Source organism: Molossus molossus, unplaced genomic scaffold (genome assembly GCF_014108415.1).
Source record: "Molossus molossus isolate mMolMol1 unplaced genomic scaffold, mMolMol1.p scaffold_m16_p_2, whole genome shotgun sequence".
In the NCBI taxonomy this organism is placed as follows: domain Eukaryota; kingdom Metazoa; phylum Chordata; class Mammalia; order Chiroptera; family Molossidae; genus Molossus; species Molossus molossus.
In genome coordinates, this window is record NW_023425355.1 from 114,627,889 (window position 1) to 114,643,552 (window position 15,664).

Genomic DNA, 15,664 nt, shown 5'->3' on the forward strand with positions numbered 1-15,664 from the left:
GAACCGAACCCCGGTCTCTCTGGACCACAGGCCGATGCTCCAACCGCTGAGCCAAACCGGCCAGGGCATTACTTGCCCTTTAAGAGCTAGCTCAATGTCATCACCTCCAGGAAGCCTCTCTGGACTCCTCTAGACAGTGCTCCCCTCTCCTGTAGGAATGAACACAGTGTATTGCAATTATTTGCTTGCACCTACCTCCCCTGTCACATGTAGAGCACCTTGAGGGTAATGACCCTCATTATTATTATTATTTTTTTTTATCCTCACCCGAGGACATTCTTGCATTTATCTTCAGATACAGCAGGAGGGAGAGAGAGAGAAAGAGAGAGAAACATCGATGTGAGAGAGACACAGTGACTGGTTGCCACCCACACAACCCCAACCAGGGCCGGGGACAAACTGCAACCAAGGTACGTGCCCTTAGCGGGAATCAAACCCTGGTCTTTCTGGTCCGCGGGCTGACGCGCTAACCGCTGAGCCAAACCATCCAGGGCTGATGATTATTCATGTTTTAATCCCAGAGCCTAGCACAATGCTGGGCTTATGCAAGGTGCTCCAAAAGGATTTGATGAATGAATGAATGAATCCATGGAATAAATGAATGATCGACCATTGTGGTAGACTGCTATTTGGTGATGCCTGATGAACCTTGCCTCCTGTATTCATGCCCTTGTGTAGTCCCTCTGTCATTGACTCTGGGCTGGGGAGTGACACCTGTCATTTCAGCTCACAACTCGGTGGGCAGAACTGATCACATGGCCTTGCCTAACCGCAAAATGCAGGAAAATGCCACGTGATCGGCAGCGCGATTGGAAGACAGTCCTCAGCTCTCGACCCCTGCAGGGTCTGCCATTGACCCATGGCTGCTGGAGTATGAAAATCTGGCCATCTAGGTGCAACTCAGGACAACTTTGAAAGGCAGTTCTTGCTCCAGAGCTTCCCATGGGGGTGACTGAGGCTGTCACTGGGTCTGCATCTTGGCTGACTTTATCCTCCGCCTTCCTCCCCTGCTTCCTTCTCCTCCTTTCCGAGGGGACTTAATAAACATCCTGTGTGCTCACCTCGGCCTCAGAGTTGTCCCAGGAACCCAACCCGTGACTCTTACGTGAGTTAATTTGCCTCCCAGAGCCTGGCTCCCTTCATCTGCGCGGTAGCTGTGGCAACACCTCTCCGGAGGCTTGTGATGACATGAGACCTGTCCGGACAGTCCTGTCTGGGGTGAGCCTCCGGGGCCGGGAGTGACTCTCATCAGAGTGTTTACAGGCTGCAGCTTGCTGACTGGAAATGACAGCAGGTTGCTGCAAGGGATCATTTCTGGCCTGAAACCCGCACCTCACTAAGTGCGACCAGGCCACGCTCGTCCCTCTGAGATGTGTCCTGTGTCTGCTGGAGTCCCTCCTGCTGTGCCGAGGCTGGTAATTCGGCTGTGCTAGCTCACTGTGTGGCGTGACAATCTGCGGGGTGGCCGCAGAGGCCACAGCACAGCCGTAAAGGAAAGTTGGGGGGAAGCTGGGTTCTCCAGCGGGAAGCCATCCCTGCAGGAGACATTTCTAATTTTTTTTAGCCCCAGGGGGTAGTGGCATGGAGTTAGGGCAGGGGGGCCGTCTGGAGGAGCTGCTGTCCTCAGGGGGCCCCAGCAGGACCCCGGCTTTCTGTAAGCGCGAGCACCATCTCTAATGCCTCCCTGACTCCTTTCGGCCAGAGCGTGTGGCCAGAGCGTGTGGCCAGAGCGTGTGGCCAGAGCGTGCACCTGTGCTTGAACTAGGGCCCATTGTTTCCCCTTTTAGGCACCTGCAACTCTTCTAACTTGGGTGAGTTCCTCATGGTGGGCTAGCACTGGCTTTATTTCTTTTATTTCTTTATTTATTTTGTTGGTACGTGCCCCTAGCGGGAACCGAACCCGGGACTCTCTGGTCCGAAGGCCGATGTTCCAACCGCTGAGCCAAACCGGACAGGGCTGGCACTGGCTTTACAAAGTTATTATTTTTCTCTGACGGAAGTAATGCAAAATCCACCTTCAGGCTGTCTATTGGATAAAAATGTAAAAATACAGATAAACATTCATGCACGCGCACAAACACAAGAAAAGACAAAAGAAAAAGTAATCTGTTATCCTGACTACAGATAAAAACAATATTTTGGGGTATACCCTTATATACTTTATTCTTTTAAAGTATTTTGAATATTTAACATTGATTTTAGAGAGAGAGAGAAAGGGAGAGGAAGAGAAACAGCCATGAGAGAGAAACATGGATCGGCTGCCTCCTGCACGCTCCCTACTGGGGATCGAGCCTGTAACCCCGGCGTGTGCCCCGACTGGAATTGAACCAGTGATCTCTTGGTGCATGGGTCGATGCTCAACCAACTGAGCCACACTGGCCGGGCCATACTTTATTCTTTATATGCACTTGTCAATATGCAGCAGAGTCACACCATAAGCCCCTTTAAAGTATGTTGAACCGTATACACTTCACAGAGCAAGAGAAAACGATTTAGCCCGGCCATTGTGGCTCAGGGGATTGAGCGTCGTCCCATGGACTGAGGTCCTGGTTCAATTCCCGGCCAGGGCACATGCCCAGGCCGTGGGCTCGATCCCCAGTGGGGGGCATGCAGGAGGTGGCTAACCGCTGTGTCTCTCTCACATTGATGTTTCTATCTCTCTCTCCCTTCCTTTGTCTCTAAAGAAATCAATAAAAATATATTATAGCCTGGCTGGTGTGGCTCACTGGTAGAGCGAAGACCCATGCACCAAGAGGTCGCCAGTTCGATTCCCAGTCAGGGCACATGCCCAGGTTGTGGGCCCGATCCCCAGTGGGGGGCATGCAGGAGGCGGCCAATCGATGTTTTCTCTCATGGATGTTTCTGTCTCTCTCCTTCTCCCTTCCTCTCTTTCTGAAATCAGTAAAGAAATATATATATATTATTTAGAAAAAGAAAACAATTTAAATTCCAGGTGATTCTGTCCACTAGTTTACTCAAAGAGTGAGCATGAGATGGAAGCCACAAATCTATTCCTCAGTTGCTCCCAGTTCACATGTGTCTCCCCATCTTGCCAAGTGATACCAGTGTCTAGGGCACATATTTTTGTTGTTGTTTTTTTTTTTTATCCTCACCCGAGGACATTTTTCCATTTTTTGTTCAGATAGAGTGGGAGGGAGAGAGAGGAACAGAGAGAGAGAGAGAAACATCGACGTGAAAGGGACACATCGAGTGGCTGCCACCCGCATGGCCAACCAGGGCCGGGGACAAACCGCAACCGAGGTACGCGCCCTTAGCGGGAACCGAACCCGGGTCTCTCAGGACCGCAGGCCAACGCTCCAACCGCTGAGCCAAACCGGCCAGGGCTAGGGCACATATTTTTTCATACAATGTGCCCCCTATGTGCAAGTAAACTACTCCATCAGGGGCTCGCTCTGGGAAGCAGTCACCTCATTGGGTAGGATTTAGTGCTGAGCTTCCAATATGTTACTGTCCAAGTGATTTTCAAGGGCGATTTGACTGTTGGGGATTTCCTCTTATTGCTTGTTTTTAGAAGCCACCCCCTCCAGAGGGTGCAATTTCACTGCACATCTGTTTATAATATTTAGGACGTTTTCCACTTTCCGTAAGAATGAAGATACTGAAACAAACATTCTTTTAAATATTTTTTCTTTATTGATTTTAGAGAGAGAGGAAGGGAGAGGGAGAGAGAGATAGAAACATCGATGAGAGAGAACGTCGATTGGCCGCCTCCTACATGCCCCCCACTGGGATCCGGCCCACAACCTGGACATGTGCTTGACTGGGAATTGAACTGGTGACCTCTTGGTGCATGGGTCGATGCTCAACCACTGAGCCACACCGGCTGGGCTGAAATGAACATTCTTGTCCAAAGCACAGTGCCCTCTTGCCCAGTCACTTCTTTAGGGTAGATTTCTAGACATAGATGGGATGGTGAATTTTATGTGTCAACCTGACTGGGCTCTCGGGTGCCCAGATATTTGATTAAACGTGATTTCTGATTGTGTCTGTGAGGGTGTTTCCAAATGAGATTACCATTTAAATCTGAGGACAGAATGAAGCAGACTGCCCCTTTCCCCATGTGGTGTGGGTGAGCCTTGTCCAATCCATTGAGGGCCCGAGTAGAACAAAGGCAGGGAAAAGAAGAATTTTTTTCGTCGGATTGAAACAACCGTTTTCTGCCCTTGGCTTGGGACTCACACCATCAGCTCTCCGGAGTCCCCAGTTTGCAGAGAGCAGATCGTGAGACTTAGCCTCCAGAATCACATGAGCCAATTCCCTATAATAAATCTTTAGTTTTTATCGGACCATCTGTGTTCATTCTCCTTATCTTTATCTGCTAGCTTTGAAGTCAGGCAGAATCAGCTCAGACTCAAGTTCCACCTCTGACTAGCTGGCCAGTTGGTTACTTCTCGGAGTCGTGGTTCCCATGTTGCAAAATGGAGTCCACAACATTTTCCACCTTGAGGTTTTTGTGAAGATTGGAAGCAATTCGCTTGGTGCGGATATAGTAAAAACACATTTAAATGTAATTTGAAGGAATATTCTCCTATTGGTTCTGTTTCTTGGGAGAAGTCTGACTAGTCCAATAGAGTAGTGCCCCCCAGAACAGTGCAGTGGGCATCCACTCCCACCAACAGTGTGGGGTATGCCTCATTTCCTCTGCTTGCCAATACTGAGAATTACCACTCAAAAAACATCAGGGTATATGGTCTTCCTTCTTTTCTTTCTTAAGAAAATATGCAATCCATGTCCGGCCTGTGTGACTCAGTGGATTGAGTGTTGTCCCCTGGACTGAGAGGTCCCGGTTCGATTCCCGGTCAGGGCACATGCCTGGGTTTCGGGCTTGATCCCCAGTGGGGGGCGTGCAGGAGGCAGCTGATCAATGTTTCTCTCACATCGATGTTTCTCTCTCTCTCTCCCTTCCTCTCTCTCTAAAAATCAATAAAAATTTTATTTATTTATTTATTTATTTATTTATTTTTATCTTCACCTGAGGACATTTTTCCATTTTGTTGTACCAATAGAGTGGGAGGGAGAGAGAGAGAGAAACATCGACGTGAAAGGGACACATCGAGTGGCTGGCACCCACACGACCAACCAGGGCCGGGGACAAACTGCAACCGAGGTACATGCCCTCATGGGAACCGAACCCGGGTCTTTCTGGACTGCAGGCCGACGTTCTAACTGCTGAGCCAAACTGGCCAGGGCAATAAAAACATATTAAAAAAATATATGCAATCCATATACTTGGTATGTAATTCAAGCAATACAAAAGGGTTTATGGTTAACAGCAAAGTTGCCATCCTTATCCCCCTAGTCCCTTCGTCCTCTTTCTGAGAGGCACCCCTGTTAACTGTTTCGGGAAACCCTTCTGGAAATACCTTTGCCTTGCCCTGTCCAATATCATGGCCCCTGGCGACATGTGGTTACTGAACATTTGAAATGTGGCTCTTCCCGATGGAGACGTGCTGTATCACATCCACACTGGGTTTCCAAGACTTAATACACAAAACCGAATGTAAAATATCTCGTTAATCACCGTTCAGATGGATATGTTGAAATGCTACTATTTTGATATATTGGGTTAGATAAACTATCTTATTAAAATTAATTTCACCTGTTTCTTCTTCGTTTTAACTGCAGCTAGTAGAAAATTTTGAATTACACCTGCAGCTCCCACTATGTTTCTGTTGACCAGAACGATTCCGTACATACTGAAGTGTTTGCTTGTAGGTCTTCCTCCTTTTTTTTTTTTTAATCCTCACCCGAGGACATTTTTTTATTTTTTGTTCAGATAGAGTGGGAGGGAGCGAGAGGAAGAGAGAGAAACATTGATGTGAAAGGGACACATGGAGTGGCTGCCACCCGCATGACCCATCCAGGGCCGGGGACAAACTGCAACCGAGGTGCGTGCCCTTAGCGGGAACCGAACCCGGGTCTCTCTGGACCGCAGGCCGACGCTCTAACCGCTGAGCCAAACCGGCCAGGGCAGGTCTTCCTCCTTTTATTTACCCCAATGGTGGCATCTCCGGCATATACCAGGAGAAACACCCAACGAAAGCTGTGATTTTTACATTGCTCAGTGCTGCTGGGTAGCCCCACTGGCCAAAGCTAAGCCTCCAGGGGCTGGGTCACAGGCAGAGATCAGCAGGCCGGAGCATGGGCGTGGGGGATGGGGGAGGTGCCCTGCTGTCCTTGGGCCAGAGGTCACCAGGGCCACCTGTCCCCTTCCTGGCTGGAGCCTCAGGGCCAAGGTATAATCTTGCCTTTGGAATATGTGTAACATTGAGTTGCCCTAACCCATGCCTTTACCTTTACAAACAAAATAACTTTTAAATCCATATTGTCCTCTGGGCCACTAAATTGTCAGCCTGAGGCTCAGCGTGCGGAGGGTACAGGTCTTCATATTTTCTGTCTCCCTTTGAGAGGTTTTGTTAGGTCAAGTCGACATCCAGGAAGGCCAAAGTCGGTTTGGTCTAGGATATGAGGTGAGCTGTATGTCAAGATCAGCGAAATGGAGAAAACATGATTTTTTTTTTTTTGTAATTGTAATTGACAATTGTCAGTAATTGTCAGGTTAGATTTTGTCCTAGAAAATACAGGCTATTGATTTTCCCCTCTGTATATACAAATCCACTTCTAATCTTACTATTGCAGTAAACTAAAAACTTCAAAAAAAAAAAGGAAGGAAGAAAGAAAGAAAAAAGAAAAAGAATTTGGTTACCAGGGAAAAGATACAGGAAACGGGAGCATGTGAGGATTCCATTAGGTTCCAGGATGAGGCCGGGCAGGTTTGGAGTGTTAACGCAGGAAAGACTGGCAAAGAAAGATCAATGAAAACCATCTGCTTCGAGAAGAGGGCCAGGTGCCACCCTGACAGATGGGCGCGGATGCTAGCCTGGCGTGGGGCCAGCTGATGCTCGGCCTAATGGCAGAGAGCACAGTCTCTCCTCAGCATGTGTGGCCACCACCCAAACTTGGTCCAGGTGGAACCACAGGGGCCCGAACCTCCGGACTTTCTGCTTTCCGAGGTGGAACTGTGCGCGCTGCTTCAGGCTGTAAGTGGAGGTTATTATAAGGAGGCAGGCAGGAGGGTGCTGTGGGCTCCTCACCCACGTGTTGTTCATAAAGCGGTCCACTTGAAAAGCATTTTTGCTTCACGCTGTCAAAGTTTGCCCATTAGTGCTTAGTCAAAAATTGCCCATGACTTGCCCTGGCTGGTTTGGCTCAGCGGTTAGAGCATCGGCTTGTGGACCAATGAGTCGCAGGTTCGGTTCCAGCCAAGGGCATGTACCTCGGTTGCGGTTCATCCCCGGCCCTGGTCGGGGTCGTGTGGGAGGCAGCCAGTCGATGTGTCTCTCTCACATCGATGTTTCTCTCTCTCTCTCCCTTTCTCTCCCTCCCACTCTATCTGAAGAAAAATAGAAAAATATCCTTGGGTGAGGATTGAGAAACATAAATAAATAAAATTGCCCATGACCTTTGGCCTAGGAACTGCTCTAAGAGGTGAGGATAAGAAGTGGGTTGACGTTAGCTTGGTGTTGCCAGTTGAAAACCTTTTCACTCTGTCCAAATGGATGCATACATGGATGACATTTTTTTTTTTTTTTTATATCCTCACCCGAGGACATTTTTGCATTTATCTTCAGATAGAGCGGGGGAGAGAGAGAGAGAAACATCAACATGAGAGAGACACATTGAGTGGCTGCCACCTACACAACCCCAATCGGGGCTGGGGACAAACTGCAACCGAGGTACATGCCCTTAGCGGGAACCGAACCCGGGTCTCTCAGGACCGCAGGCCGACGCTCTAACCGCTGAGCCAAACCGGCCAGGGCTGGATGACATTACTTGTTTTGGCCTTTCCTTTTTAAGAAAATGATTCTACCCAGTCTCCACTGTGGTAGCTCACACAGATGGCCTCAATTCTCACCCCTCCTTTCATCCCCTGGCCATGTGACTTAGTAGTGCCTTCCCACAATGGGTAGGTTGCTCTACCCCAGCTGTAGATGCCGGCTCAGCCACATGACCTGCTTTGGCCAATGGGCTACTAGTAAGCATGACACGGAAGCTGGAAATGTCCTGTGTTCGCCCTCTTTCGGGCATCTGCTGTTTCTACGATAATATGCCAGGCCAGCCTGCTGGACCATGAGAGATGTGTGGAGAAGAGCCGAGGCCAACAACCAACCGGCCATGAGTGAATTCAGCCATGACCTGCAACAACCTAGCCAACCATTCGGATGTGTGAGTACTCATTGCTGTACGCCACGCAGCTCTGACTTGGTTGTTAGGCAGCATTGTTGCAGCAGAAGCTAACTGATATATCCAAAAGGCTAGAGGGCCTGAATTTGCCTTCAGTGGATATGGGAAGGGAAATCTGTTTTTCACATGCTTTCCAGCCAGTGCTGCCCACTGATAATATTTATAGAAGAATTGGTGCAAATTTGTTTCCAGTTGCAGCAGCCCCAACAGCAGAATCCTGGGAGATTTCAGTGACCCAGAGCAGTCATAAATTAAGCTGTATTGGAACCATGTATGGTTTTATAATACGATCACCCATAAAAGCTTAAGAGTTCCTTTAGAAAAATGTTCAAAAATCACGTGTGGACAAAAAGCTCCATCTGTGTAGCTAGAGCCGGCGAATGTTTGTTTTAGAAACTTCCTATTTCCTGACTTGCAAGAATTCACCCCTGCACACTCAGCAGGGTAATAACATTGGTGTCTGCATTAATGTCCTGTGCCTGTAACGAGACTCTCTTACATCCACGTAGCAGGTCATTTCAGTAGTTCTCACAGCAGGGTCGTAATTCTTAAATACTTAAAATATTATGTATGTTGTCTCTCCTGATGAATAGAAGAACATTTTTTTCATCTCGCTGTTAACAAAGTTAGATTCTCGCAAGTGATTGAAAAGCACTCTGCCAGCCTAAAGTTCTATAAAAACTCTAAGTAATAGCAACAATAAAACCTTATTAGCCATTTCGGGCTCTGAATCAAGATTTTCCATTCTTGGCATCTAATTAAACGTTTTACATTCCGCAGGAACACGTAGCATTATACCTCTCTCCAAATGCTTCCTTTCCTGACTGGGATTAGAAAATTGGTCAGGACTTTGTGCGAGGTGCACACATGCAACTCGAAATAAAGATGTCTTCGGTGATGCTTTCAAACAGTATGAGCCTCACATCTGGCTGATGTTGCCCACTGTTGGCGGGGCCGGGGGTAAGAAAGCCATTGCGAGGCAGGCTCCGCATTACCCCTACATTATGGGGAAATGAGAGGTGAGGGCCATCAAGAACCTTTGAGTTCAGGCTTAAAACTCATCAACCCTAGAAGCCCAAAGTGCTCAGCTTCAGAATCCCAGATTCTCATATATCTTCTTAAATTCGCTTCACCTGGAATCTCTGCCTGTGGTGTCCAGTATGGTTACCACAGCGGCTACTGGGTGTTTGCAATGTGAATAGTCCAACATGACAGGTGCTATGTTAAATACACGCCAAAGTTCAACTTTTTTTTTAATCCTCACCCGAGGATATTTTTTCCGCTTATCTTCAGATAGAGTGGGAGGGAGGGAAGGAGGGAGGGAGGGAGGGGGAGAGAGAGAGAGAGAAACATTGATTGGTTGCCTCTCACATGACCCTGACCAGGGCTGGGGACTGAACTGCAACCGAGGTACGACATGCCTTTGACCTGCATTGAACCTGCGACTCTTTAGCCTGCGGGCCGATGCTCTAGCCGCTGAGCCAAACCGGTCAGGGCCAGAGTTCAACGTTTGTATTGATTGCATGTTGAAATGAAATGATAATATTTTAGATATATTGGGTTAAGTAAAGCACTGCAATCCATTTCACCTGTTTCCCTTTACCTTTGTGTGTGGCTATTAGACAATTTAAGATGACCTCTGTGGCTTGGATTTTTGTTTCCATTGGACAGTGTTGCCGTGTAGGAGGACAGATAGCAAAGGTCAATACTGGACAACCTCTAATGGGAGTGGACCACCTCCCCGGCCCGTCTTCAGGTTGGAGGGACCGAGTGGAGAAATTATCCCTTAGAATTAAGCAGCGGATGGGCTCAAAGACCAAACAGAGCAGCGTACAGCATCCCAGTACTGCGCGCCAGCCTGCCTTCGTGAGCAGCCACTTCCGTGCGTGGGCACAGCTCTGCGACTGCTTCCCAGGCTGCTGACGCTGTGGGTTCTTTGGTGGGTCTAGTGGCCAAGAGCCGATGGGGTCTGCAGTCGGCAGCTGTGGCAAACGAGCACACACGGAGCAGCGGGTGGCAAGGTGCACAGCTTTGGAGAGCCTCTGGGCAGGGTTCAGAAAGGGCATTGACCTTTCCAAGGCCACTGTCTCATGTGCGCTTCCGAGGATGAGGACTCTGAGATGCAGTTTAGTGTGCAGAGGTTTATAGGGAGAGTCCTTGGGATCCGCCCCAGAACGGAGCAGAGAACACAGGAGTGGGCAAGGGGAGGAGTTGAGCTGCAATGCCATCTTCAGGGAAGTCTTTTTTTTTATCCTCACCCGAGGACATTTTTTTCATTTTTATTTCATATAGAGTGGGACGGGGAGAGAGAGAGAGAGAGAGAGAGAGAGAGAGAGAGAGAGAAACATCGACGTGAAAGGGACACATCGAGTGGCTGCCACCCGCACGACCCAACCAGGGCCGGGGACAAACTGCAACCGAGGTATGTGCCCTTAGCGGGAACCGAACCCGGGTCTCTCTGGACCGCAGGCCGACGCTCTAACCACTGAGCCAAACCGGCCAGGGCAGGAAGTCTTTTTTAACTTGTCTTTCTCTGGCTTATTTCATCTTAACGGACTCTGGGAGTTTGAAAGATAAAATGACTCTTGGAGTGGTCTCAAGGTGGGGTGAGAAACATGGGTTTTAATATCCTCTTATCAATGTGACTGAAGGTGGCCGACCCTGGGAAAAGGTGTGGCCTTAGCTGGAGGGCCTGATAGCTGGGGGTTGTCTGCTGGTGGCGCTCCCCACAGCTGAGGGAAGAAGCGGGGTGCAGTAGTCACACAGCCGCCATCTGCATCTAGGTCCCCTCACTCCTTGTCCAGCACTGGTTGTCCTGTTGTGCCCAACCAGAGAACCCAAGCTGCTGTCCAGAGCGAGGAAATTCTACAAAGCAAAACAGAATAAACAGGATCTGGAGCCGGAGAGGCGTTTTGCAGGGAAAACGGGCCATGACGTTTCTGATTCTGCCCCTGTCACCCACTTTGAAAAAGCAGCTCTTGTCCCATGGGGCATGTCAATCCCAGAGATGTCAAGGAATAAGGGAGATTTACTACAGGTACAGGCAAGAGCTGCTGTGACTGTGGAGAAGTCAGCTTTGCCACGTCCTCACACCCTGTAATCTCCGACCTCAGCCGGCAGCGTCATCGCCCTAAGCAAACACTGTAGCCGTGACTGCTGGAGAGGCAGGCGCTCATGCATCTGGGCACGCAGGACAGCAGCTTGGTGGCTCTGGGACTGTGTCCTTCGCCCTCTTATTGTTTCCTGCAAGATTCTCCACCAGCCCTGGCCAGTTTGGCTCAGCGGTAGAGCATCGGCCCGGGGCCCAATGAGTCGCAGGTTCAATTCCAGCCAAGGCACGTACCTCGGTTGTGGTTCGTCCCCGGCCCTGGTCGGGGTCATGCGGGAGGGACCAGTTGATGTGTCCCTCTCACTTCGATGTTTCTTTCCCTCTCTATCTCTCTACTTGAAGATAAATAGAAAAATATCCTCGGGTAAGGATAAAAAAAAAAAGAGCCCCCACCAATATACCAAGTACGTGTCCAGGTCAAGGGCCCTCAGTGACAGCCAAGCTCTCAGAAGAGGTCAAGAAGGTGGTCAGTCACTGCGCTGTGCTTTCTGTGCGAAGTGTTCTGAGCCGATGGTGTTGGCCTAAGGGGCTAAGGCCTGCCAAAATCTGGGGGAAGGAGGGTGATCGTGTCCAATGTCAGCTCGGAAAACGGAGGGTTGGATTCAGGAAGCTTGACTCTATCTATTTTGATCGTTGTCTTTCTTAGGCAAGTCGCTCCTGTTTCTTATGGTTAATATAGGAGTAATTAATTCTTCACAGGGCCCCGGTGAAACTAGATGGACCCATATCTCCCTCAGACAGACGGGAATGGGGCCGGTGTCTCAGATAGCACTCTGAACAGAGCCCCGCCTGGGGAGAGGTAGGAGACATGCACACGAGCTCGAAGCCGGGGAATGAAACTTCCAAGCACAGCGGCACACGATCAGGCAGTTATTGAGCTAAGACTTTAGTTTTAAGTCCTGAGACTTCCGAGTCAGAAAATTCTTCTAATAATAGTTAATAAGAACATAATCCTTAACCATAAGAAGCAGAGAAGTTGTCTAGAAGACAAACTGCGGGCTACAGCTGAGTTAACAAACAAAAATGCAGATTTGTGACGACTTGAACCAAAAAGAAGGGAACAATAGGAAGTGCGCTGAGGCTTGGCAAAGGGGAGCCGGCCCCGGCGGGAAACATGGAAAAACCCACTTTACCTTGATTAGCTCTTAATGAGTTTTTGACTGAATGGAGAGACTACTCTTTTACCTCCATCTTGTGGTCAAACACAGAACTGTAGCCCACTCTGGGTCTTTTCTTTCCCCCTTTTTTCTTTTCTTTTCTTTCTTTTTTTCCCCAGTTTTATAGCTTTATCCAACAATCAGCAGGTAGTTCTCATCCGCATTAACTGTTCGTAGATTTTTGAAAGCGGTGACAGGTATGTGGGCAACCATCGTATAGAGCTTGTTTGGGGAATCTTCATCCTCATTTTACGTTTTCTGCCCAGATACGGCATCGAACGCTCCTTACTGCTTTGGCCCAGACAGCTTTGTCGAGCCTGGTGTCAATATGTACATCTGGAGTTCCCATCTCTTTTTTTTTTTTATCCTCACCCGAGGACATTTTTCCATTTTTTGTTCAGGTAGAGTGGGAGGGAGAGAGAGGAACAGAGAGAGAGAAACATCGACGTGAAAGGGACACATCGAGTGGCTGCCACCCGCACGACCAACCAGGGCCGGGGACAAACTGCAACCGAGGTACGTGCCCTTAGCGGGAACCGAACCCGGGTCTCTCCGGACCGCAGGCCGACGCTCTAACCGCTGAGCCAAACCGGCCAGGGCTGGAGTTCCCATCTCTTTAATGGCAAATTTCTGGGTCTCTCTGAGTGGCTGGGGGTCATGCTTCTTGAAACCCACTCCCTGGATGCGCTTGTGAATATTGATGGTGTATTTTCTCGTCACTGATTCCTTGATGGCAGAATGGCCCTTCTTGCCACCCTTCTTTGTGGGAGTCATTCGGCCTGGCCCGTCAGAAAGGAAGATCCCTCCTTTTTTTCTTTTTTCTTTTTCTATTTGCCAAACATCCCTGTCCTTCAGTCCCCAAAGTGGGAGTCAGCTGACTGAATTTGTCCCACCGGCTCACCTCTGTGGTTTCCAAATTCCAGCTCTATTACATGATAGAACTACAGCCTTTTATACTTGGCCCTTTCTTCCCTCTGTCAAGAGACACCTCTGAGCATGCTCAGCCGAGGGAATGTGGGTGCAGTGCGGTGGGCACGGACGGCGGTGATGACAGTGCGCACGTGCGGGTCATGGGGTGAAAACAGAGGACGGTCCGGGCATTGTAGGGCCTGCAACTCACACAATTTTCAGGTCCATCTTTAAGGAAAAGAACGGAAGATTACAGGTGCAAAATTTGGCCTGATGAGAAATCACGAGAAATCCTGAATTTTAAAGAGTTGATAGATACCCAAACCTCACGAAATCCAGACAAGGTAACATACTATATTTTATAGTATGTACTATACTATAGTCTAACACGTCTCTATAGTACTTTTTCTCTTACAACTTTTGGCTGCATACTCAGTGATGGGTTTTTGGTTTGATCAATAATTCAAAATATATATATATATGTCTCTCTCTCTATATAAAGTTAATTTGAAATTAGGGCATACAAGAGCAATTCAAATGCCTTCTTAAATTGCCACTACATGGCACGGGGCTACATAATTATGTAATCGAATTACCCTTGCGGGATAAAAATGGATTCATTGATAAATATGTTTCTTCAGGGTATTTCGCTGTGTCAGTGGCAATTTTACCTGCTGTTTCATCTGGAACTGCCAGACTTCATCAGAACAAGAGGCATCACGTCTTCTAAGATCCGGTCCAATTCACTGAAGTGGATGAAACACGTACCTTCACAGACAGACCTACTCACTGTTTTGCTGCTAGAGGTTTGCGCCCTACAAACCAGAAATTCTGATAAATTCTACTCCACACACATTCCATGAAAAAGGAAAAAGAAATATGTGGTGCATTCACGATCGTATACATTGTATTGCTGAATCTATTCCCGACAGCAGACTTTCCTTCGTTTGGGGATGAATAAGAACTAAATCCCCCGCTTATAATGTTTCATGTCTGATGATTGGAAGAATTTTCCACAGAGTAGCTTCTGATTCCATACTTTTCAAGCCTTGTTTCTCCTCCACTACCCTTCTGGTTCTGGGTACCATAGGACATGTTTGCATTGAGATATAACCTCATGTTACATCCCCTGGGGAGTCAGCCCAGTGGGTCTGAATCTTCATGTTACATCCCCTGGGGAGTCAGCCCAGTGGGTGGGGGGAGTGTTTCTGGAAGCTGTTCTTATACTGGGATAGCTGCTAGCTGCATCTTACAAACACGCACAAACACCCACCGAACCCAAATTAAATATACCCCTAACTCAGCTTCCCCATAGCTGGATAGAAAATACTCCCCTAGCCCTGGCCGGTTTGGCTCAGCAGTTAGAGCGTCAGCCTGCGGTCCTGAGAGACCCGGGTTCGGTTCCCGCTAAGGGCGCGTACCTCGGTTGCAGTTTGTCCCCGGCCCTGGTTGGGTTGTGAGGGTGGCAGCCACTCGATGTGTCCCTTTCACATCGATGTTTCTCTCTCTCTCTCTTCCTTTCTCTCCCTCCCACTCTGTCTGAACAAAAAATGGAAAAAATGTCCTCAGGTGAGGATAAAAAAAAAAGAAAATATTCCCCTAGCTACTCCAGCGCTACATCTGAGTGGAAGTGTGGCTGACAGGAAGTAGGTATGGAAGGACATTGGTCATAGATAGATAGATAGATAGATAGATAGATAGATGAATAAGATACAACCCTGCCCTCAAGAATCTTGGAGGCCAGCAGAGCATTTAAAGACGGCGTCTAAGTAACTGAACAGGATAAGACGGAAATTGATGAGGGCCTTAAGAAAGGTAAAGACTGCCCGGCCAGTGTGGCTCAGTGGATGGAGCACCGTCCCGTGGACTGAGGGGTCCCAGTTCGATTCCCGGTCAGGGCACATGCCCAGGTTGCAGGCTCGATCCCCAGTGGGGGGCGTGCAGGATGTAACCGATCAATGTTTCTCTCTCATCAATGTTTCTATCTCTGTCTCCCTTCCTCTCTCTAAATAATCAATAAAAACATGTTTTAAAAAAAGAAGGATAAAAATAAACAACAACAGAAACAATGATAAAAACCTAACAATCATAGAGTACTTAGTATGTGCCATATACTTTTGTAAGAATTTTACATGTGCAAAGTCTTTTTTTTTAATCTATTTTTTTATTTGTCCTCATCTGAGGACATTTTTTCTTTTGCATTTATCTTCAGATAGAGTGGGAG

At 48.3% G+C, this 15,664-nt stretch overlaps 1 pseudogene; it reads right to left on the reverse strand.

Moving 5' to 3' along the window:
- Positions 1-12,660: 12,660 nt before the first annotated feature.
- Positions 12,661-13,305, reverse strand: LOC118635466 (annotated as a pseudogene).
- Between the last annotated feature and the right edge of the window lie 2,359 nt (positions 13,306-15,664).